The following is a 24,360-nucleotide window of genomic DNA, read 5'->3' as shown; positions in this document are numbered from 1 at the left end:
TTGAACAGGTTCAAGAGCTTGTTGGATAGGCATATGGAGGAATGTGAGATAGAGGGATATGCGGGAGGAAGGGGTTAGGTAGTGTGAGGGTGGTCTGATGGACGGCGCAACATGGTGGGCCGAAGGGCCTGTTTTGTGCTGTATGGTTCTATGGTTCTATGGTTCTATGGTTCTTCTCGCTGCTACTGTCGAGCAGGAGGTACAGAAGCCTGAAGTCCCACACCACCAGGTTCAAGAACAGCTACTTCCCTTCAACCATTCGGTTCTTGAACCGACCTGCACAACCCTAATCTTACCTCAGCAACAGAACACTAAGGACCACCTCTTACACTACCATGGCCTTGTGTCTGTGTTTTTTTTTGCACTGATGTCTTGTCTTTTTCTTCACTGTCTTGTATAATTTATGTACAACTTATGTTCCATGTGTTGTCTGAATCTACATGCCTGTGATGCTGCTGCAAGCAAGCTTTTCATTGTACCTGTAACTCACCGTACTTGTGGATATGACAATAAACTCGACTTGTAAAAACTTTGTTCTTCTGCATTACCATCAGTTCTTATCCAGCACAGCATAGTCCCTCCTGTAGCCAAACTATTGTCTCACCATCCTTTTTAAGTTACACTGATGCATTCTATTGAAGTAATATAATTCCCTTACTCTCAAATCACAACTTAACTGACTTACTGTCAGTAATGGAACAATATAAGATCGCTAATCTGCATATGAATTCTTCTTGGAAATCTGTAACAAATCTCTTGGGGAGATCTATGCTTTTTAAATGGTTTGAGAAAGCTTTCAATTATTAAGTCTGGTAAAAAGTCAGCAGGTGGTATAATGTTTAAGATAAGCAAGAAGTCTGTTGCATTAATCTTCTAGACTTTGAGCTGAAATTGAAAAATAAACTCTACCTTAACTGTTTCATTGATAAACTGTAGGCTGATGCTGTGATGGTGAATTAGACAAGAACATAAAATGTCCGTGAAAGTATTTAAATTTGACTATTCTTTGCAATTTACAGACATAAAAGTGAGAATAAAACTTTGTTTACAGTTAGTTACATCACTACCAGTTTTGCTCAGTGGTAGCTCTTGGATTTAGAACATAGAACAGTACAACACAGGAACAGGCCCTTCGGTCCACCATGTCTGTGCCGACCATGATGCCAATCTAACTAACCCCATCTGCCTGCACATAGTCTGTACCCCTCTATTCTCTGCATGTTCATCTGTCCATCTAAATGCCTCTAAATTGTTGCTATCACATCTCCCCTGGCAGCACGTTTCAGGCACCTACCACTCTCTGTGTAAAAATCTTCCTCGCAAATACCCTTTAAACTTTCATCTTCTCACCTTAAAGCTATGCCCTCTAGTTTTGAATTTCCACCCTGAAGTCTCAATGGGTGTAGATGTATCTGACTTGGGAGAAAGGCTCTGACCATCTACCCTATCTATGACTCTCATAACTTTACGCACTCCAACAGCCTCCGACACTCCAGGAGAAACAATCCAAGTTGGTCCAACCTCTCCTCATAGCTAATACTCTCCAATCCGGACATCATCCTCCTGGGGAAACAAACAATCTGCTGAAGGAACTCAAGTGAGTCGAGCAGCATCCGTGGGAGGAAAGGAACTGCTAATGTTTCAGGTCAAAACCCTGCATCAAGGCAACCTGGCAAACCTCTTTTGCACCTTCTCCAAAGCATCCACATATACAGCTGCAACATGGCTTCCCAACTTCTACACTCAGCTTATGGATGAGAAGTGCTGTACTTCAGATCCCACTCCAAGACTTGAGCCTCGTATCTAGGCTGCCCCTTTATTGTCATACAGTGCTGTGAGATGTCCTGTCTGTTGGGTTGGGGATTGAACTAAGGCCCTGCCTGCTTTTTCATTTGGAGAAATACCTTCGTGAAGCCAATCAAAGAACGGGGCGGCATCCTGACAACATCTCACTCATGTCCAGTCTCTTCATATCCCACTCACCAACTTTTATCGATACACCATAGAAAGCATCCTATTTGGATGCATCACAGCTCGGTACGGCAACTGCTCTGCCCAGGACCGCAAGAAACTGCAGAGAGTTGTGGACACAGCCCAGCCCATCACGGAAACCAGCCTCCCCTCCATGGTCTATACCTCTCGCAGCCAGCATAATCAAAGACCCCACCCACCCAGGTCATTCTCTCTTGTCCCCTCTCCCATCAGGTAGAAGATACAGGAGCCTGAGGGCATGTACCACCAGGCTCAAGGACAGTTTCTATCCCACTGTGATAAGACTATTGAACGGTTCCCTTATAAGATGAGATGGACTCTTGACCTCACAATCTACCTTGTTGTGACCTTGCACCTTATTGTCTACCTACAATGCACTTCCCTATACCTGTGACACTTTACTCTGTACTACGTTATTGTTTTTACCTGTACTACCTCAATGCACTCTGTACTAACTCGATGTATCTGCACTGTGTAATGAATTGGTCTGTACAAATGATATGCAAGACAAGTTTTTCACTGTACCTCGATACAAGTGACAATAGTAAACCAATACGAATATCCTTCCACCCTGTTTGAAACTACCCACTCCCTCATTCCGCTCCATTAATGGCCATGTTTTGTCTTAGTCAACACATGGGCAGGTTATTCCTCCTGTTACAATAAAAAAGAAAATTCTAAAAAAACTCATCACAGGTTCATTGGCACCATAATATGGCTTCTGTCTTCTTCTTGATGGGTATCACCTCTTATAAAGCTTATTCCTGATTAAACATTATATCTCTTCTTTTCCATCTTCATAGGCAGTCTCTCAGGATTGAGGATGACTTGTTTCCTCTCCGGTTCTTTGGGGTCCGCCAGCAAACTGTTTGTTGCTCCAGATTCCAGCATCTGCAGTCTCTTGGTTTCCTTATTTCTAAACTACAACCCCCTTGCAATAAAAAGGCCAATAAGGCATTTGCCTTCTGAATTACTTGCTGCAAGTAAAGATATAAGGATAATTCTTTTTTTCTTACAGCATGTTATTATGATCTGGAAGCAAATTGAATGTTAATTGTTGAAGTTGAATTGAATTGGAGTTGGAATTGGAATTGGAATTGGAATTGGAATTGGTTTATTATTGTCACATGTACCGAGGTACAGTGAAAAACCTGATCAAAACTACAGATCAATTCATTACACAGTGCATTGAGGTAGTACAAGGTAAACAATACAGAATGCAGAATAAAGTGTCACAGGTACAGAGAAAGTGCAGTGCAGGTAGACAATAAGGTGCAAGGTCATAATGAGGTAGATTGTGAGGTCAAGAGTCCAGTTTATCGTACTAGGGAACCATTCAATAGTCTTACAACAGCAGGATAGAAACTGTCCTTGAGCCTGGTGGAATGTGCTTTCAGGCTTTTATATCTTCTGCCCAATGGAAGAGGGGAGAAGAGAGAATGTCCCAGGTGGGTGGGGTCTTTGATTATGCTGGCTGCTTTACCAAGGCAGCGAGAGGTAGAGACAGAGTCCATGGAGGGGAGGCTGGTTTCCGTGATGTGCTGAGCATACCTGAGCTGGAAACCTATGCAAAGCTAAAGGTTAGTGTTACTTAGATAGCTCTGGCTAGCAGCTAGTGTATAATGGGCTGAATAGCTTCCTATGCGGAAGATTCTATGATTCACATTAGTAACAAGATCTTCCACACAGGTTATTCTTAATAAAGAAGCAGTCTTGTTATTGGAAGGCTTTCATCTATATTTATAACCTCACTAGACTTAGTTTTATGAGACTGGAGACTGTTAGTGAATCTCGACTTGTATAACAACCGCTTTGGGAAATATTGAGTGAACAATTTTGGATGTGGGTTATTTATTGTTTGGAGTCACAAGCTGGTAATCTAGTCAAGAATCTATAATGGTGTAAATGAGGAAAGCAACTTGAACCCAGGAGCTGTATTGTTATAGAAAGGAATATTATTTATAGGAAAGGACTCCCCAAAGGTAGTGAAAACAGATACTGCTGCAAACACTCAGGGGGTTGGCAGCATCTGTGGAAAGAGACACAGAGTTAATGTTTTAGGTCCAAGACCATTCACCAGTCTCATAAAACTAAATCTAGACACATGAATGATGGAGAAATGGAGGGCTATGTGGGAGGGAAGGGTTAGATAGATCTTAGAACAGGATAAAATGTTGGCACAACATCATGGGCCGAAGGGCCTGTACTGTGCTGTAATGTTCTATGTTCTATGTTCTAGAACAAAAGGAAGATATGATTTATGCATGCCTTTCACAAACTCAGTGAATAACTCAGTTTCACAAAAACAGAGTTTTCCAAACAATCCTGCACTGTAGCCAATGTTGTAATGTATGAAACTTTGGTAACAGGAGGATAGGAAGAAGATTTACCAGCTGACCCTGTCCTACTGCGTGCAACACTCTGAGGGCAATCTCCCTCCTGTATTTTCACAGGGGCAAAGGTCAAGAGACGGGGAGCATCAGCCACCCACTGCATTCTGCTCATTGAGACTTGCCCACAGATCTCCAATTGGACAGTCAGAAGCCTTGTCAGAAGTAAGTAGGGGCTTGAAGAAAGCTTGCAGATAGAAATACAGGCACGATAATGTAATTGTTAATTACAGTGTAATGAGCAGCCAGATTTAAGCACTGACACAAAGACATGAGTTACCATCCCACCATGACAGTCAGGGATTTAAAGTCACATGATTAAATTAACCTGGAACTTTCTTAAGAAGCTAGCTGGTGTGATGGTAGCCAGGAGACTACCATATCATAGTGAACTCGGAAATCTCTTCTGCATCCCCTTTTGCACCGTGGAACGACTGAACAATCATAAGAATCCATCTGGTTCACCGATGTCCTTCCGGGAAGGATATCTGCCATCCTTCTCTGGTCTGGCCCAGATGTGACTCCAGAATCACCAACGTGGTTAACCCACCATCACTGCCTCTCCAGTTCAGGGACAATTATGCATGGATTATAAATGTTGGCGCTCCCACCAATGTCCACGTCCCGTAACTGAGTTAATAAAATCAGCAAACTATTCACCCTATCAAGCCTGCACAGTCATTCTGTAAGATCAAGGCTGATCCAACTGTCCCTCCCACCTTGGAGCCATTTCTCTTTACACCACTGAAAATTGTCTGATCTTTGTGAGGAAATATCTTTAAATTACTCTCATAAATGGCCTGCCTTTGCTTGTTAAATTAAGAAGTACTTTCCAGTGCCTTACTAATTTGAAGAGACTCTTTAAACTTTTCCCACATGCCCTTGGTTGACTTCCCTTCTCCTTTAAAGCATGGGTGCATTCCATGGAACTTCTGCACTCCCGAAGGACAAACTACTTGCCCACAATCAATGCCCAGGCTCCAAAATTACTTGGGCCTCTTGCCAACATCAGAAGGTTGGTGGAACAGCCACCTCATCCTGCACTCAGTCCACCAGCAGTCAGCACGTGACTCCAATACCACTTTCCACTCCGTTCCGCAGAGACATTGAACTTTGGGTCTAAACCAGTAAAGAGAGCACTCAGCAAAAGCAACAACAGAAATTGCATTTATAAAGCACCTTTAACATTTTAAACCATGGAGAGGTGCTTCATCATTGTATTGAAATCTGTTATTTATATATCACCGACAAAAATGTATTGGTTGTGCTTGATTTCTGGGTCTAAATTTGAATTTTTAGTCGCAATGGTAAATTTAGCTCCATTTTGTGGTAAATAGAAACTGTTTATCACATAGTAATAAATAGACAAAGAGCTTTGTAGAACCAGAATAGGAGGATGTTTGAGATATACAAAACTTAACAGGCCCCAGAAAGAGATAACGGATCAATGGACAAGGTTTTCAAGACTAACTTAAAGGAGAGAAGAGGATTTTAGGGATGGAATTCAAGAACTTTGATCTGGAGAAAAAAAAAGTAGAAAAATGCATTGGAGGCTGCGGGGAGACCTGATAGAAGATTATCAAATTATGAGAGGCATAGACGGGGTAGATAGTCTGTCTTTTTCCCAGCGTAGAAATGTCAAATACTAGGGGGCATAGGTTTAAGGTGAGAGAGAAAGTTTAAAGGAGATTTGAGAGGCAAGTTTTTTTACACAGAGAGGTGACTGGAACATGCTGCCAGGGGAGGTAGTGGAAGCAGATACAACAGCAACATTTTAGAACCACTTAGACAGAAACATGAACAGGCAGGGAATGAGGGAATATAGACCATGAGCAGGCAGATGGGATTAGTTTGGATTGGCATCATGGTGGGCTGGAGGGCCTGTTCTTGTGCTGTACTGTTCTATGTTCTCTGTTCTTAAATGCTAGAAATACTCAGCAGAGCAGGTAGTCAGGAATTACTCATGGGCACTGCAGTATGATTGAATTGTTCGGCTGTTAAAATAAAACCATGATTCATCTGGCTGATGCTAAGGTATTCACTCTGAGTGAGTGGTCTCAATTGGGCACAGTGAAGTCAATTAGAGGCTAATTATCGATGGAAGCCTCTCAATAGACCTGTCACTTGGGAATAAGCCAGTTAATGGAGCTCAGAAATACGGTAGGCTTGCTTTTTTTACAAAACATCATTTTGGCACTCTGAAGTGTGATGGATGTTTATTGTGCTGAACACTGTTATTTATACATTTTAGAGCAGACAGAGAAACAAGGAGAATATATTGGTTGTGTTTGATTTCTGGGTCTAAAATTGAATTGAACGTCACAGTGGTATATGTAGTTCCATTTTCTGGAAAATAGAGGTTGCATTTGACATTGTAATAATTAGACTAAAGGGACTGTAAAATCAGAATGGGTGGATTTTGAGACAAACACTGTGCTACAGCACTGCTGTGAATCTAATAATGTTTTTTTCTGGGAATGAGAAGCTAACTCAGACTAGAAATCGTCAATAGTCACTGGCAGCTAATAGAGGAAGATAGAAACCCAAAAGCAGGAGCAGTCTCTGAGCTTTTCTGCCATTCAGTGAGATCGTGATTGATCTGTGACCTGACTCCTTGCTCCCACCTTTGTCACCTCTCCCTTAACACCTTTGATTAACATAAATGCATCAATCTCAAATTTAAAATTGCAAATTGGCTGAGCATCATAGAACATAAAACATAGAACACTACAGCACAGCACAGGCCCTTTGGCCCACAACGTTGCGCCGACATTTTATCCTGCTCTAAGATCTATCTAACCTTTCCCTCCCGCATAGCCCCCTATTTTTCTATCATTCATGTGTCTAAGTCTCTTAAATGTCCCTAATGTATCTGCCCCCACAACCTCTGCCAGCAGTGTGTTCCACGCACCCACCACTCACCGTGTAAAAAACTTACCCCTGACATCCCCCTTATACCTTCCTCCATTCACCTTAAAATTATGTCCCCTCGTGTTAGCCATTGTCACCCTGAGGAAATTCGTCAGTGTTCATTTGTAGAAAAGTTTCAAATATCAACTACCTTTAGCAGGTTAATTTATTTCCATAGTTTACTTATGAGGGGCATTGATAGGGTAAATGCACATAGTCATTTTTCCCAGGATAGGGAATCAAGAACTAGAGGGCATAGGTTCAGGGGGAGAGGGGAGAGATTTAACAGGAAACTGAGGGGCAACTTTTTCATCCAGAGGGTGATCCGTAAGCGGAAGGAGCTGCCAGAGGAAGTGGTTGAGGCAGGTACATTAACAACGTTCAAAAGACACTTGGACAGGTACGTGGACAGGGAAGGTTTAGAGGGATACGAGCCAAATGCGGGCAAATGGGACTGGCTTATATGGGAATCTTGGTCAGCATGGACCAATTGGGCTGAAGGGCCTGTTTCCGTGCTGTATGAATATGTGACTCAATGACTCTAACCCCCTTCCTCTTTCAGTATTACAAAGGAACCTCTTGCTCCATGAGTCCCTGGTTTGCTCTTCCATCTCCACCAACCACTCTCCTTCTCACAGCACTTTTCCATCGGAGATACAATACTTGGCCCTCAGCATCTTCCCCTTCTCGCACCCTGGTAATCCAAACAGCCCTGCAGGTGAAGCAGCAATTCAATTGCGACTCTTGGCATCTTGCATTCAGTGCTCAGGGTGTGGCCTCTGCACTGGAGAAACCTAGTGCTGATTGAGTGACTACATTGCAGAATGCCTGCAGTCAGTCCGCAAGGGTGACCCTGAACTTCCAGTTGCCTGTCACTTTAATTCCCCATCCTCCACCTACGCCAACGGTGGTCTATCTGTCTTCAGTCTCCTATATTACACCAACAATTCCCAATGCAAGCTCAAGGAACAGCATCTCATCTTCCAGTAGATAAGATAAGATTTCTTTATTAGTCACATGTACATCGAAACACACAGTGAAATACATCTTTTGTGTAGAGTGTTCTGGGGGCAGCCCGCAAGTGTCGCCACGCTTCCGGTGCCAACATAGCGTGCCCACAACTTCCTGACCCGTATGTCTTTGGAATGTAGGAGGAAACCGGAGCACCCGGAGGAAACCCACGCAGACAGGGAGAACGTACAAACTCCTTACAGACAGTGGCCAGAATTGAACCCGGGTCGCTGGCGCTGTAATACCTTTACGCTAACAGCTACACTACCGTGTCTGCCTGCCCATTGCTGCCCTCAGAACTTAATAATGAATATAACAATTTTAAGGTCAAATCACCTCCCCCCCCCCCCCCCCCCACCAAATACAGACTCTCCACTGATGTGGCTGTAGTTTCCTGATTCAAATTGTTCCCTTTCTCTTTTCAAACTTTGGTCTGCACCTTTTCACAGACATTCCCTCTGTTCCCACCACCTCTTCCTGTCTCTGCAATTTAAAGCATGCTTTTCATGAGTCATAGAGTCATTGAATCACATAGCACAGAAAGCCACCAGATCCACACCAACCATCAGATGCCCATCTATTCTACTCCAATTTACCATCACTTGGACCAGTCTCATTGGCGATCCAATTGCTCATCCAGGTGCTTCTTAAATGTTGTGAGAGTACCTGCCTCCTCCACCCCCTCGGACAATGTGTTCCGGACTGCAACCACCTTCTGGGTGAAAAAGGTCTTTCTCACATCACCTCTAATCCTCTTACCTTAAACGCATGCCCTCTAGTTTTAGATGTCTCCATTACAGGGTGAAGTTTCTCACTATCCATCCTATATGCATAATTTTGTACACCTTCGTCAGGTTCTCCCTCAGCCTCCTCCGCTCCAAGGGAAAACAAACCCAGCCTGTCCAGTCTCTCCTCATAACTGAAACTCTCCATCCCAGGCATCATCCTGCTAAATCCTGATGTCCTAGTGTCCAAAGTCATAGAGTAATACAGCACAGAAACAGCCCCTTTGGCCCAATTCGTCCATGCCCAACAAGGTGTCTACCTAAGCTAGTCCTATTTGCCTGCCTTTGGCCCATATCCTTCTAAACCTTTTCTATCCATAAACCTTTCCTATACAAAGCAAACATTCAAAAAACGTCATTAAATATCACAAGATTATAATAAATCTGGTCATGACTGAAGAGACACAAGAGACTGCAGATGCTGGAGTCTGGAGCAACACACAATCTGTTGGAGGAACTCAGTGGGTCAAGCAGCATCTGTGGGAGAAAAAGGAATCCTGGTGCAGGGTTTCGACCTGAAATGTCGACAGTTCCTTTCCTCCCACAGATGCTGCTCGACCCGCTGAATTCCTCCAGCAGATTGTGTGTGTGTTGCTCCAGATTCCAGCATCTCCAGTCTCTTGTGTCTCCTGGTAAATCTCCTCTGCACCTTCTCCAATGCAATCACATCCTTCCTATAGTGTGGTAACCAAAAGTGCACACAATATTCCAGCTGTGGCCTAAACCAAGGTTTTATAAAGTTGTACCATGACTTCCATTCATGCACCAGCTGATGAAGGACAGCAACCTGTTTGCCTTCCTCACCACCTTATCAGTTGTCCTGCCATCTTGAGTGATGAATGAACACGTACACCATAGACCCTCTGTTCTTCAATACTCCCTAGGGTTCTAGCATTCATGGTATATCAGACATCCCAAAATCCATTACCTTGCACTTATTAGAATTAAATTCCATCTGCTGTTGCTCAGCCCAATTTAGCAGCTGAACAATATCATTCTATATGCTCAGACTATCCTCCTTACTTTCAACAATACCACTAATTTATGTGTCATATGCAACCCTACTAATCAAATCTCCTACATTCATATCCAGATCGTTAATGTATATGACAAACAAGGTCCCAACGCCGATCCCTGTGGTACAGCACTGTCTTCCAATCACAAAAGCAACCTTCCACTATCACCCTCTGCCTCCTATTACCAAGCCAACTTTGGATCAAGTTGCCTTGGATCCCATGGGCTGTAATCTTTTGGGTCAGCCTTCCATGTGGGACCTTGTCAAAGGCTTTACTGAACTCCAAACAGATTACATTGACTTCACTGCCCTCATCAATATATTTTGGTATTTCTTCAAAAACTCATTCGAAATAGACAGGATCTTCCACCAACAAAGCCATGCTGACTATCACTGATCAACCCCTGCCTTTCCAAGTATAGATTAATCTTGTTCCCTCAGAATTAATCCTGCCCTTCTCATCTTTTCACTGTTCCAGTTCTGACGAAAGGTCCAGAGGTTTTTCTACGATAATGAGCTTATGTGGGCTAGGGAAAGCTGTGCAGAAAAACAAAGAGAAGGGGAGCCAGCAGTTCCCATCACATTGTCAGGCAGTGATGAGGATGACAGTAGTATATGGGAAGTCTGTCATCACATGGAGCACTCGCTGTCCGTCCTCAGCAATGCCCCACACGCCCCGGGCTGACCAGGGTGCAGCAGTGAGCCACCCATCTCAACACTGCTCTACACCAGCCCTCAGAGGCAGCCTCTCCATATCAAGTCACCAGGTGATGCAAATCTTTATCACACCAGGCTCCCACTCTCAGTAATGCATTTCTCTGCATGTCCTTCTGGAATACTCCCTTTTTAGCACTGATGCCATTAGCTTCCTGGGAGTGAATGCTGAACATGAGGTACCAGCACAATCTAACCCTTGGAGTCCAGGTATTACTCTGGTAAAGCTACTTTGCACTGTCTCCGGGACCACTGTGGTGCCCAGGTCTGCTCGCAGTACTCCAGTTGTGATCTAAACAGGGCTTTGTAAAAACTGAAGCATGACATCTCACTCCTTGTTCTTCAGTCCTCTAAATATATTGGCTGGCATTCCAGTCATATTTTTCATTATTTTCTGTACTTGTCATTACGTTTCTATGTACGTGGGCCTTCAAGTCTCATTTGACCTGAACTGCGATTATCTTTTCAGCATTTAGAAAATACCTTATTCTTTCCTTCAGATCCAAGACAGTAGACTTCACATATGCCGAAACTGAGAATCCATTAGCCACAGTTTTTTTCTCCCATTTGGATAATTTATTAACATTTTATTTTCTTTTGCTTCCATCTATAAGATATCTTTATTAGTCACATATACATCGAAACACACAGTGAAATGCATCTTTGCGTAGAGTGCTTTGGGGGCAGCCCGCAAGTGTCGCCACACTTCCAGCACCAACATAGCATGCCCACAACTTCCTAACTTGTATGTCTTTGGAATGTGGAAGGAAACCGGAGCACCCAGAGGAAACCCACGCAGCAACAGGGAGAATGTACAAACTTCTTACAAACAGTGGCCGGAATTGAACCCAGGTTGCTGGCGCTGTAATGCGTTACACTAACCACTACACTACCGTGCCTGCCACTGATTGTATTGCTGCCTTCCTTTGTATCCTGAATGATCCTGAATATGTGACTCTATCCCTTTTTCTAAGTTGCTTTTTAAATATGGTGAAGATTTATGACTGGTCCATGTTGGAAGTCCAATCCCTGTCCCTTCTTGCCAACTCAAATAAATGCTGACTAAACCCTCGGTCACAATAGGGGAATAAGATCCATCTGCTACAGCATGCAGAAGAAATTCTTCAAAACATTCACACACGAGAGCAATTTTTCTCAAAAATAATTATATTTTCAGTCTGAAAACTTAACAACCTTTGGTGAAAAATGGCCCAAAGGTATGTATTGACTAATCTTAAATAGGACTGAGCATAGCCTGTCTCTCGGGGCTAAGGTGCAGCAGTCTGTGTCAAGCCTGCAGAGTTCAGTTCTTGCACCAGGCTTAGTTAATAAAAAAAAACATTTTCTAGAATTCTAAATAAAGACAGAAAATGTCATGAATACTCAGCTGGTCAGGAGGCACCTGTGAAAGGAGAAACAAAGTTACGTTTCAGAAGGCAATAAAGCTAAAGAACAGATCCGATTTTTCCTATTGCTATATTCTTGGATGATTTAACATCTGACCAGTCTCGCAGCGTTTGATACTGATCACATGTAACAGTAAATCGAAAAGGTACATCAGCAAGACAATAATGTCTTGTGAGCCCCTTTACAGAAGTGCATAATGACTCTCCAGTGCACTCGTCTGATGCTTACCTATATCTTTTGGGAAGGATAATCAAGTATAATAATTAGATCTCTTTCCTTGAGGCTGAGAAGATAATGTCCTCAACAACTTCACATATACTTAAGTCCAACATGTTTAATTTACTTATTGGATATTGTGATCACTGCCGAGACCAACATTTATTGCCTCTCCGTTATTGCCTCTGAATTAATTGGCTTGATAGGACATTTCTTTGGGGCAGTTAAAAGTCATTGTGAATCTGGAGACCTATATAGTCCAGGTAAAGACTGCACGTTTTCTTCCATTAAAGGATATAAATGAACCAAATGGGTGTACCTGACAATCTGGTGACACCTTAGCCACTGTAAATTATTCCTAGTACAGGTTGGTGGCTGGGGTGGATAGTTAATGGACATGAGAGTAAGTTGCAGGTGGATAAGTGGGGGAAGCGAAATGATGGTTGTGTGCTGACGCCCAGTATAGACTCAATGGGCCAAATGGCCTCCTTCTGTGCAATACGAGAAATTACTCATGCTCACTTTTCATTCCTGATTAACTAAATTACTGAATTGAAATTCCCCAGCCACCAGGGTGGAATTTAAACTTACACCCCGAAATAATGTGTGCATCTACACTGTGGAAATATTCAAGTTCTTTCGCTCTTCCTACCCAATAGAAGTTGCCTCTGCACTGGCATCATGATGTTCTGACAAGCAAAGCTGAAACATTCTTCTGTGACAGATAGCCACACCTTACTTCACCCCTCGCTGGGGCCCTTTGTCATCAACACACTTTGTAGAACATAGAACATAGAACATTACAGCAAAGTACAGGCCCTTCGGCCCACGATGTTGTGCCGACATTTTATCCTGCTCTAATATCTATCTAACCTTTCCTTCCCACATAGCCCTCCATTTTTCTATTATTCATGTGGCTATCTAAGAGTCTCTTAAATGTCCCTAATGTACCTGCCCCCACAACCTCTGCCGGCAGTGCGTTCCACGCACCCACCACTCTCTGTGTAAAAATAAAACTTAACTCTGACATCCCTCCTATACCTTCCTCCGATCACTTTAAAATTACGCCCCCTCGTGTGAGCCATTTTCACCCTGGGAAAAAGCCTGACTGTCCACTCCATCTATGCCTCTTAACATCTCGTACACCACTATCATGTTACTTCTCATCCTCCTTCTCTCCAAAGAGAAACCTTATTGTTAACTCTTTGTTGTTTCAAGCTGCCCTTTCCATCCACTGGAAAAGAAATTGGAATTGGAGTTGGTATTGGTTTATTATTGTCACTTGTACCGAGGTACAGTGAAAAACTTGTCTTGCATACCGTTTGTACAGATCAATTCATTACACAGTGCATTGAGGTAGTCCAAGGTAAAACAATAATAAAATGCAGAATAAAGTGTAACAGCTGCAAAGAAAGTGCACTGCAGGTAAACAATAAGGTGCAAATTCATAACAAGGTGGATTGTGAGGTCAAGAATCCATCTTATCACACTATGGAATCGTTCAATAGTCTTATAACAGTGGGGTAGAAACTGTTCTTGAGCCTGGTGGTATGTGCTTTCAAGTTTTTGTATCTTCTGCCCGATGGGAGAGGGGAGAAGAGAGAATGTCCGGGGTGAGTGGGGTCTTTAATTATATTGGCTGATTTACTGAGGCAGCGAGAAGTGTAGAGTCCATGGAGGGGAGGCTGGTTTCTGTGATGTTCTGAGCTGTGTTCACAACTATCTGTAGTTTCTTGGTGTCATGGGCAGAGCAGTTGCCATACCAAGCCGTGATTAATCCAGATAGGATGCTTTCTATGGTGCATTGATAAAAATTGGTAAATGTCAAAGGGGACATGCCAAATCAGAGATACTTCTCCTCACTAAAAGGAGCACCCTCAATCCAACTGTGCAGCATCAGTTGTTCTGCGGAACCACAGATGACAGTTGACTATCCAACAGCAACATGTTGCATTGGACAACCTTGTCATAGCTACACAAATACTCCAAATCAGGCTGGTTGTGATACAGGGATTACACTGTTTCTCCTTATTGAGGATGGCCATTTGATGGCAACTAGATGATAGAATAGTTCCCAGGGGATTAGGGCGGGTAAATAGCTTGATCACAAAATGCTCATGAGGACTTGGAAACCATTTCCTTTGTGGAGTGGAAATGAGATTATAAAGGCAGCACAACATTTACAGCATCCAACTCAATGAACATGCAGGGATATGGATTACGTGCAAGCAGATAGGTCTCATTTAACTTGACATCATGGTTGGCACAGACACTGTGGGCCGAAGGGTCTGTTCTTGTGCTGTGTTCTATGTTCAATGTAATTTTGATTGGGGGAGGGCAAAGCCCTTGCCAGAACTAGACTGCAGAATAGTCATTAAATGATCAAGGCTTCATCTGGTACCTGGCACTGTAAGGTCTAATCATCCAGTTCCTAAATGAGCTGCAGAAACCTATTCCAAAAGTTGTCTTAAGAAAATAAGTTTGTAACTGAGCTGGTGAGGGAATAGGTATCCTGTGGCATACAATTCACTTCCTGAATCCTCAAAGACTTTCTGACAACTTCAAGGCACAAGTCAGAAGTCCAATAATATGCTCTCTGCTTTCTTCAAAGAGCAGCTGCTGCAACAGTCAAGAAGTCCGACACCAGCCAAGACCAAGCACCCCAATTAAATGGTACCTCAGTCAACACCCTAAAATTTCACTCACTCCACCACTAGTTAATTGGCCATTGTAAACTGTCCCTAGTGTGTAGGTTAGTGAAAGAATCTGGGGGAAGTTGATGGGACTGTGGGGAGATAAAATGGGATCAGTGGAGACACAAGAGACTGCAGATGCTGGAATCTGGAGCAACACACAAAATGCTGGAGGAACTCAACAGGTCAGGAAGCATCTGTGGAGGGAAATGGACAGTCAACATTTCGGGTCAAGACCCTTCATCTGGACCCTTCATCAGTCCAGATGAAGAGTCTCAATCCCGAAACGTTGACTGTCCATTTCCCTCCACAGATGCTGCCTGACCCGCTGAGTTCGTCCAGCATCTTGTTTGTTGCTCCAAAGTGGAATCAGTGTAGTTTTAGAGTAATAGCTGCTTGATGGTCAGCAGGGACTCAATGGGCCAAAGGGCCTGTTTCCATGCTGATTGACTGCTATATTTCTACTACACTGTAGCTGCTGTGTATGCCAACTTGAAGAGTCAGATCAGCGACTCAACAACACTATTTTGACAGCACTTCCCAAAACCATAACCACCAGCACCTAGAATGACAATGGCTAGGACCTCATGTGAGGAGCTCAGCTTCCAAGTAACCCACTAAATCCCACACCATTCTAACGTCGTCATGGCTGGGTCTAGATCCTCAACCTCCCTCCTACTGCAGAGTGCTTTCGCCTCCGGGACTGCAGTGGTTCAAGGAGGCAGCTCACCACTACTGTTCAATGAAAATCCGAGATGCAGAATAAAGAGTGGCATTGGTAATGATGGTCCACATCCCACAAATGAGTAAATAGATAAAAACTGTCCTGCAGAAAAGGTTGGATGGATTTACAACAGGGCTGGAAAATTTATAGACACCAAAATAAGTGAAAATGTTCATTAATACTGGGAATAACAAGCTCCAACTGATGGAACTTAATGCTACAGTCAAGCAATGATTGGTTTTGCCATGATTTAGGTGCCTCATTACAGAGGGAATGTTGAAAGAGTGGGAAAGGTGGCTTATATATTGACAAGGAAGCACTGAAAATGAGTGGTTAAGATGACCACATAAAACTGAAAGGGTTGGAGTCTTCATAAATCTGAGATGGTTTAAATTATTTCCAAGATTAGTGAATCAGAAGCAAAGTATCATAAATTTGGGATTAGTATTAACTGCAAAAATGTTGAGCTTGGAAGTAGCTTTTCTTATGCAAAGTGTCTTCACGGATTTTGAATACATGAAGGTAGCTGACTCTCATGATTTAAAAAGGAATTAGATAATTGCCTGAAATAAAACATTAAAGGGATGCAAGAAGAGTGGAGAAATGGCATTACATTTGACAACCATGTTTTACAGGTTGCCCTCATAGCGAGAGAGTCCCCTCCTTTTTGCAGCTGCTGTGACTTTGCTGTGTAGACATTTCTGGCAGTGACTCCTGTCTCTCTGCTGCACACATGAAGGCACAGGTACACTGCACCACATGGAAAACTGAGCCCCAGTGCTCACTTCAGGAAGTCAGGTGTACTGCATGTGTCAGGAGATCAGACATACACAGCAGGTCTGGGAACTACAGACGCTGCAGATACCGGGGAACCAGGCACCCTGCATTTATGGTGAAGTGTCGACTCACTGAAGATATCAGGGAAGAGACACAGAGGACTATCGTAAAGATTCTGCAGATGAGAGGGAATCAGCCACAATGCAGATGTGGGGAATCAGAGACACACTGCAGACATGGGAATTATAGACACTGCAGAAATGTGGGAATCAGCCACACAACAGGGTTGGGAAATCATGGACACACTGTGGGCATCAGGAAATCAGGGACACACAGGAGATTATCGGAAAATCACATACACACTGCAGTTATGCAGAAATCATAGACTCACTGCAGAGATGGGGAATCACAGGCTGCAGTTATGGGGGAATCAGACACTGCATGTATCAGGAATTCAGAAGCACACTGCGGATCATCAGAACATACCGTAGGTATGGGGGAACCAGACACAATGCAGATATCAGAAGATCACAGACACACTACTTGCGACAACAGACACACCACGTACGTCGGGAAATCACAGGCACACTACGGACATTAGAGAGTCATGTCACACTGCAGATGGGGGTGGGAATCAGGCACACTCACACTGGATGTAACTACAGACACGCCACATACGTTAGAAACCACAGACACACTGCTCATAGAGCAACACAGTGCAGAAATAAGCCCTCAGCCCATCGAATCTGCACCAACCATCAGGCACCCATTTTTACACTAATCCTACCTTCATCGATTTTATTCTCCCTACATTCCCATCAACTCCCGCCAGATTTTACCACTCATCCACACACTAGGGGCAATTTACAGCAGCCAGTTAATCTACCTGCCTGCACATCTTTGGGATGTGGGAGGAAACCGGAGAACCCGGAAGAAACACATGTGGCCACAGGGAGAACGTGCGAGCTCTACACAGACAGCGCCAGAGGTTAGGATGGAGCCCAGATTGCTGGGGCTGTGAGGCAGCAGATCTACAGGCTGAGCCATTGTTGAATCAGAGGCACACTGCACGTATCAGGAGGTTGCTGCTACTTTACACAAGAAATTATGGGGATATCACAAATGATTTACCAGCCAATGAAGTGACTGCATTTAGCTTCATGGGCAGTAGTTCTATGAGACCAAAGATTAAGAACAGAACAATATGGGAGCATGTGAAGGCCAATCGCTCCTTCCTGCCTGTTTTACCATTCAATAGTCATGGTTGCTTTCCCTCAACAGCACGTTCCTGCACCAACCCCATATCCCTTCAATCTCTTCATGTCCAAAACTCTACTGACCCCTGCCTTGAATATATTCTCAGTGACTGAGTCACCACAGCCCTCTTTGGTAGAAGATCCCAAAGATTCACTACCCTCTGTGTGAAGAAATCTTCTCTCAGCTCTGCGTGGGTGACCTTTATTTTCAGATTGTGACCCCTGGTTCTTCATACCCCAGCAGGCACGGTAGTGTAGTGGTTAGCGTAACGCTTTACAGCTCCAGCGACCCGGGTTCAATTCCAGCCACTACCTGTAAGGAGTTTGTACGTTGTCCCTGTGTCTGCGTGGGTTTCCTCCGGGTGCTCCAGTTTCCTCCCACATTCCAAAAGACATACGGGTTAGGAAGTTGTGGGCATGCTATGTTGGCGCTGGAAGCGTGGCGACACTTACGGGCTGCCCCCAGAACACTACGCAAAAAGATGCATTTCACTGTATGTTTCGATGTACATGTGACTAATAAAGATATCTAATCTTAAAAGAAACACCAACTCTGCATTCAACCTGTCAAGCCTTATAAGAATTTTGTACATTTCATTAAGATCACCTCTTGTTTTCTAGGCTTAGTCTGCTTATTCCAAGAATTGATCCACTGAATATTCTTGCCCTCCTTCTATTGCAGTATATCCTTCCTTAAGTGAGGAGACCAGAGCTGTGTACAAGATTTCTGGTTTGGTCCCACTCTGAGGTCCCACATAATTCAATAAAGTTGTCTTCTCTCTTGTATTTAAATCCTCTTGCAGCCCTCTTGCAGCACAGTGGTGCAGCTGACAGACCCACTGCCTCACAGCTCCAGCGACCCAGGTTCAATCTTGACCTCCAGTGCTGTCTGTGTGGAGTATGCCCATTCTCTCTGTGGCTACGTGGGTTTCCTCCGGGTGCTCCGGTTTCCTCCCACATCCCAAAGACGTGCAGGTTGGTTGGTATTGTAAATTGCTCCTCGTGTAGGTAGAATCTGGAGGAGTTGATGGGAATGTGTGGAGAATTAAATGGAATGAGTGTTAACATGGGAGTTTAATAGTCAATGTGGGCTCAAGGGGCCAAAACATCTATCTTAGTGGTGTTCTACTCTCTATGACTCTCTCTCTCAGTCTGTAGAAGCCAACATACAACTCAAGCTCTTACATTTCCATGAAAAAAACGTAAAATATATTTATCTTTAATATGCTTATTTTAACAAAAAAAAACCATAAGGTCTCCTTGGAATAAAGCTGGGAGCAGTGTTGAATTTTTTTCCACTGTTGATGAGTGACAGAGCCTCTGTAGTGCAGTAATTAAGATCACAACTACGTCTTAAGCAATTGGAAACACAGATTTCTCTGGAACAATATTGTCACAGTAATAATGAGGGGAAAAATTATTTTTTTATGTCAGTTCCCTGATGTTGCCATGACTCTCAGTTGGAATCCAGCTCAGCTATCCTGCTCTGTATTCACCTCTGCAATGCAATAGTCAATACTGTATTCTGGAGTGTATTTTGCAAAGGCCTTGATTGCGTGGAAAGGAAAAACATGTTCAGGCTACAGAGCCCTTTTTTGAAATAGAAAGTCCCATTTCCTGCATGCAAGTTGGTACTGTTAACAGATTGTGTTACAGCAGGGAGCTGGCCTGTCAGCCAACCCACTTTTAAATAGCTCTTCTAATAATGTTACCTTTATCAGGTGGCACCCCAGTGTTGTCAATTTATTCCTTTTCTTCTTCTTAAAGAGAAACCTCCGTCATTTGCGAGGGCTGGCTTGGTATAGTTTGTGTGCATCCGCTCAGGGGGAACTAGATGATCCCAAATCCAACTCCTGATCCAACTTTGGTCAACTAATCCCCATGCCTGTACAAAATGCTACTGTCAAACTATTTTCAGAACCAGAAAGGGTGCCAATTGTTGTTCAGGAAACATAAGAATTAGAAGCATGTGTTGACCATCTGGCCCATGCCATGAATCTAGCTCGTGACCATTTCCCAGCCATATCGAACAGACTTCTGTGCATGAAGGGAATCATCCCTTGATCCCTGTAATGCCCAGAAATCTATTGGTATCTTTTTTGAGTAATCACAGTGACCATGCCTCCACAGTCCTCCAGGATAGAGAATTTTAAGGAGCTCGAGTATTGCATTGCCTAGGGAAAGAGAATCTGGTTTGTCTTCCATGTAGAAAGATTTTTAGGTCTTAAGCTATACTTGCCTTGATGGAGAGCTGTCATTCAGTCTAGATCAAAGCAGCGGTATTATTGGGTATGTGACAGGATCGCTCACTCTCCTGGTATTTGTAGGAGATTAGATACGCTATAATAGGGATAACAAATGTTGTTTGCTGAAGTGAACATCCTAAAAATACACAGAAATTTAAAAAGTACGGTGCTGTGGTGTAATTTACCAAAAGGTATCAACGTATTTGGCATATTACATCTTCTTCTCCAGTCCTGTCCCAGATTAAAACAAGCCATCATTATAATTTATCCATGATCAAAAGAATCTATTCTGTTGTGGATAAACTGACTCCAATTCACATGTGGAAAACACAACATCTTTCACTTTAATCTGAACCACTTTCCGTCAATGGAACATTAAAAATTTAACGCACAATTTCAGTCCACCTTTATTCCTGTGAATCTCCCCCCCACGGAATAATATCAGAGACTTCATATGTGATATTTAGGCTGCAATCCAGTTCTGAGCACCACCAGATGGAAGGATGTGATTGTACCAGATAGGGTGCAAAGAAGAATTATGATGATGTTTCCATGAATGGAGAATTATAACTGAACAGGTTAAAGTCAGTCCTGATGAAGGGTCTCGACCTGAAATGACAACTGTTTATTTCCCTGCACAGATGCTGCCTGACCTGCTGAGTTCCTCCAGCATCTTGTGTGTATTGCTCCAGATTCCAGCATCTGCAGAATCTCTTGTGTCACAGGTTAAAGCTGTTTACTTTGCAGCAGAGAAGGCTGCGAGGAGATTTAATTATTGTGCTCGGCAGAATGAACAGGGAAGACCTCTTTCCCTTAGCAGAGATATCAAGTATCTATTGAAAGTAGTGGGTAGAAATAGAGGAAGATAGTTCCCCTTTTTACTCAGAGTGCGGCGAGGATCAGGAGCACTGCCTGAAGAGGTGGCAATACTCTGAAAGACTTGGGTGTGCACTTCAAGTCCTGTAATCATCAAAACTCTGGACCAAGAACATACAAGCAAACATAGGCTGAATGACATCTTCAGCTAGGATAGACATGATGGGCCAAATGGCCTCCTTCTGTACTATAAAACTCAAGATAGACTAATAACTCTGTGGTTGTAACCTCTCCCAGAGGAGATGCAGCAACATCGACTCTGGCCAGACACCAGTAGGTTGTTGTCAGTCTCCATTCTGACTTGGATGTAGGAGTTTATAATGGAAGTATAAACTGAAGAATGTTTGAATCATATATGCAAACTATTGTCCAATCATCCTTTGTCTCTTACAGTGTTATATATTAAGGAGGAATGAATATTCAGAGTTTCTATAAACAACTGATGCCACCAGACATTGTGTCCTATAATTATCAGCTCCCTGAAGCCAGGGTTTTGAACATTAGAACGCTGGGATGTTGCCAAGAAAAGTCGACTGCAGACAACAATTCAACCTTACCCCTCAAAGCACTGAAAACAGAAGAGTCCTCTAATGATGCCATCTGTGTATGCGACCAACAACTACCAATTGGTCTACTCTCAATCAACAGCAAATCAATGGAAGGTGTCATCAACTGTGCTATCAAATGGGATTTAGTCTCCAATAATCTTCCCAGTGATGCCCAGTTTGGGTTTCACCAGAACTATGAAGAAGATTGGAGAGGGGTTAGAGTTGCAACAGAAGAGGCTGAGGGGCGACTTAATTGTCCATAACCTTGCAAGGGACCTCAACAGAGTGGATGGGAATTACCTATTTCCCTTAGGAGAGATATCAGTAACCGGGGAGCATGTGAACCAAGCCTTGGACCTTTTCACAGCTGACTTCCAGGGGAGAAGTGCAAGTGATGCCCTCAAGGCAGTATTTGACCGAGTGTGGCAGCAAGGAGAAAACATTCCAATGCTTAGAGTCATCCTTTGCACAAAGGAAAATGGTTGTGGTTGTTGGACATCAGCAGGAGTTCCTCAGGGTGGTGTACAAGGCCCATCCCTTCCCCAGTAGGTTTTTAATGAGCTTCCTTCATTCATAAGGTCAGAAGTGGGGATGTTCGCTGATGATTGCACAACGTTCAATTTCATTTGCTGTTCCTCGACAAAATGAAGAGGTCCAGGTCTATATGGATGGCATTCATGGGTTGAAAAGTGACAAGTAACATTTGCCAGGCAATGACCATCTCTATAAAGCCCACAGGAAGGTGTATTGACAGTGGTCATACTTAATAAAACCCAAGTTAAGTACACAGAAGTTTGCCAACCTTCCACCATCCTAACCCCACAAACTAGCTTAGTCTAAATTCAAATGTATGCTTGAAGTTGTAACCCAGTCCCTCTTTTCCCAGAAGATTGTATTTGATTCATTTGGAGCAGGCTGCTATCCTGCTGAAATCCTTCAAACCAAAGTTGGGCTTGTCTGGGACAGGTATCACCTATTGCAAAGGGTTTTAGGACCAGAACAATCTCCTGAGTCATTAAGGAGAAGTTTCTAGAGATGGTTCCCATATCTCCCAGGAGGTCATGTGGTTTTGGTTGGGAATGGGGTGGAGGAGATATGTTGTGAGACACAAGGTGTCGGAGTTGTGTGGAACCTGTTGGATAGACCAGGAGGTCTTCATTAGTGCCCTAGATGTATCTGTGTCAGCACTTGGAAAATTCTTATTAATTTTAGTAGGGTTTCCACCATTTGTGCTTCTCAAACAAGAATAAAGATTCATTAATGTGACAAAAAGCAAAAAGGTTATGAATGCTAGAAATCTGAAACAAAAACAGATTCAGTGGATGAGGCAGCATCTGCAAAGAGAGAAACAGAATTAGTATTTAGGGTCATTAACACTTCAACAGAGCTTTCCATCAGGTGCTCTGATGAAGGGTCAGTGAACTGAAGCATTAACTCTTATTTCTTTTCCCACAGATGCTGCCCTCACCTGCTGAGTATTTCTATCATTTTCTGCCGAGTTAATTTGACAAAATCCTACTTCTTCCCTCCAAAACGAAGTTGCCTCAGACGAGCCAGAAGTCAAATATTTAGACTGACTAGTTTGACGGAATCACTGACAGTTTACCTTTTGTGATGAACATTGAATGTGGATCTTTTCACCACCATATGAGAAGCATGGGCTGGCAAACACTGGTGTTTGAAAATTAAAACGTTTTGCCTACCTGTTGAGAATCCAGTGAATGTCTTTGCATGCCACATTGAGTTGTTAGTTAAAGGATGCTGGAAATAGCACAGATTGGGAAAAAATAGTTCTTTCTTGAAGGGAGTATGATGTCATCGAGTCATGATATCATACAGCACAGAAACAGGCCCAACTCGTTCATGCCAACCAAGATGCCCATCTAAGCCAGTCCCATTTGCCTGTGTTTGGCCCACATCCCGCTAAACCTTTCCTATCCATGTTTAATGAGATGGATCTCTGATGCATGATGCTGGTGATGATGTGTATGTGCAGACTCGCTGCAGAGTTGAGTAAGTGAGTTGTACATGCTCTGACAGTTCCCAGTGTGTCTTCACATTTCTCAATATTCCCAGTATTGTACAGAAATCTCCCACGTTTTACAAATTGGCAATGAGGATGCAGGCTTGAGTGATTAGACCATGTCAAGCAGAGGAAAAGAAAGATTTTCACACTTTCCTGCACATTGAGAACAGCAGTAGTTTCATGTCAGTGAAAAGATCTGACTGCACTTGGTGAACAAAGCAGTGGCTAACCCTCAGTGAGTCCCAGCATAAGTTGGTATGAGTCCAAGCAAACCGTGCAGGGGAGAGGAGAAAGCAGGGTGGATTGCAAGGCTCAGGGAAGGGCTTGGGTGGGGACCAAGATAATCCTTGCAATCAAAGAGCAGGCTAGATGCAGTACAATTAGTAGGAGACGTCAGGTGTCTGTGGGCTGGGGCAGGAGAGATCCCAATGGATCAGTGCTATACGAATCGCAATTAAGATATCTTTATTAGTCACATATGCATCGAACCACACAGTGAAATGCATCTTTTTGCGTGGAGTGTTCTGGGGGCAGCCTGCAAGTGTCCCCACGCTTCCGCCGCCACCATAGCATGTCCACAACTTCTTAACCCGTACATCTTTGGAATGTGGGAGGAAACCGGAGCACCCGGAGGAAACCCACACAGACACGGGGAGAACGTACAAACTCCTTACAGGCAGCGGTTGGAATTGAACTCGGGTCACTGGCGCTGTAATTGCATCACGCTAACTGCTACACCACCGTGTACTGATCAGGCAAGAAACAGCAGGCATT

At 43.5% G+C, this 24,360-nt stretch overlaps 1 protein-coding gene across 6 annotated transcripts in view; it reads left to right on the top strand.

Moving 5' to 3' along the window:
* Positions 1-24,360, top strand: part of LOC127571521 (caM kinase-like vesicle-associated protein) — a 139,817-nt gene that overhangs the window by 28,698 nt on the left and 86,759 nt on the right. Inside the window, exon 2 of one of the 6 annotated variants that reach the window (XM_052017958.1) lies at positions 4,446-4,547. The exons of 4 other annotated variants lie outside the window; for them this stretch is intronic. The gene's annotated coding sequence lies outside the window, so the exon portion shown is untranslated. Of the gene's footprint in view, positions 1-4,445; positions 4,548-6,440; positions 6,543-24,360 lie in introns of those variants that run through there. One more of the 6 variants, XM_052017960.1, reaches the window with a different exon arrangement.

Source organism: Pristis pectinata, chromosome 6, assembly GCF_009764475.1.
Source record: "Pristis pectinata isolate sPriPec2 chromosome 6, sPriPec2.1.pri, whole genome shotgun sequence".
In the NCBI taxonomy this organism is placed as follows: domain Eukaryota; kingdom Metazoa; phylum Chordata; class Chondrichthyes; order Rhinopristiformes; family Pristidae; genus Pristis; species Pristis pectinata.
Note: the sequence above shows the minus strand (reverse complement) of the source record. Positions and strands in the feature narration are given on the sequence as shown.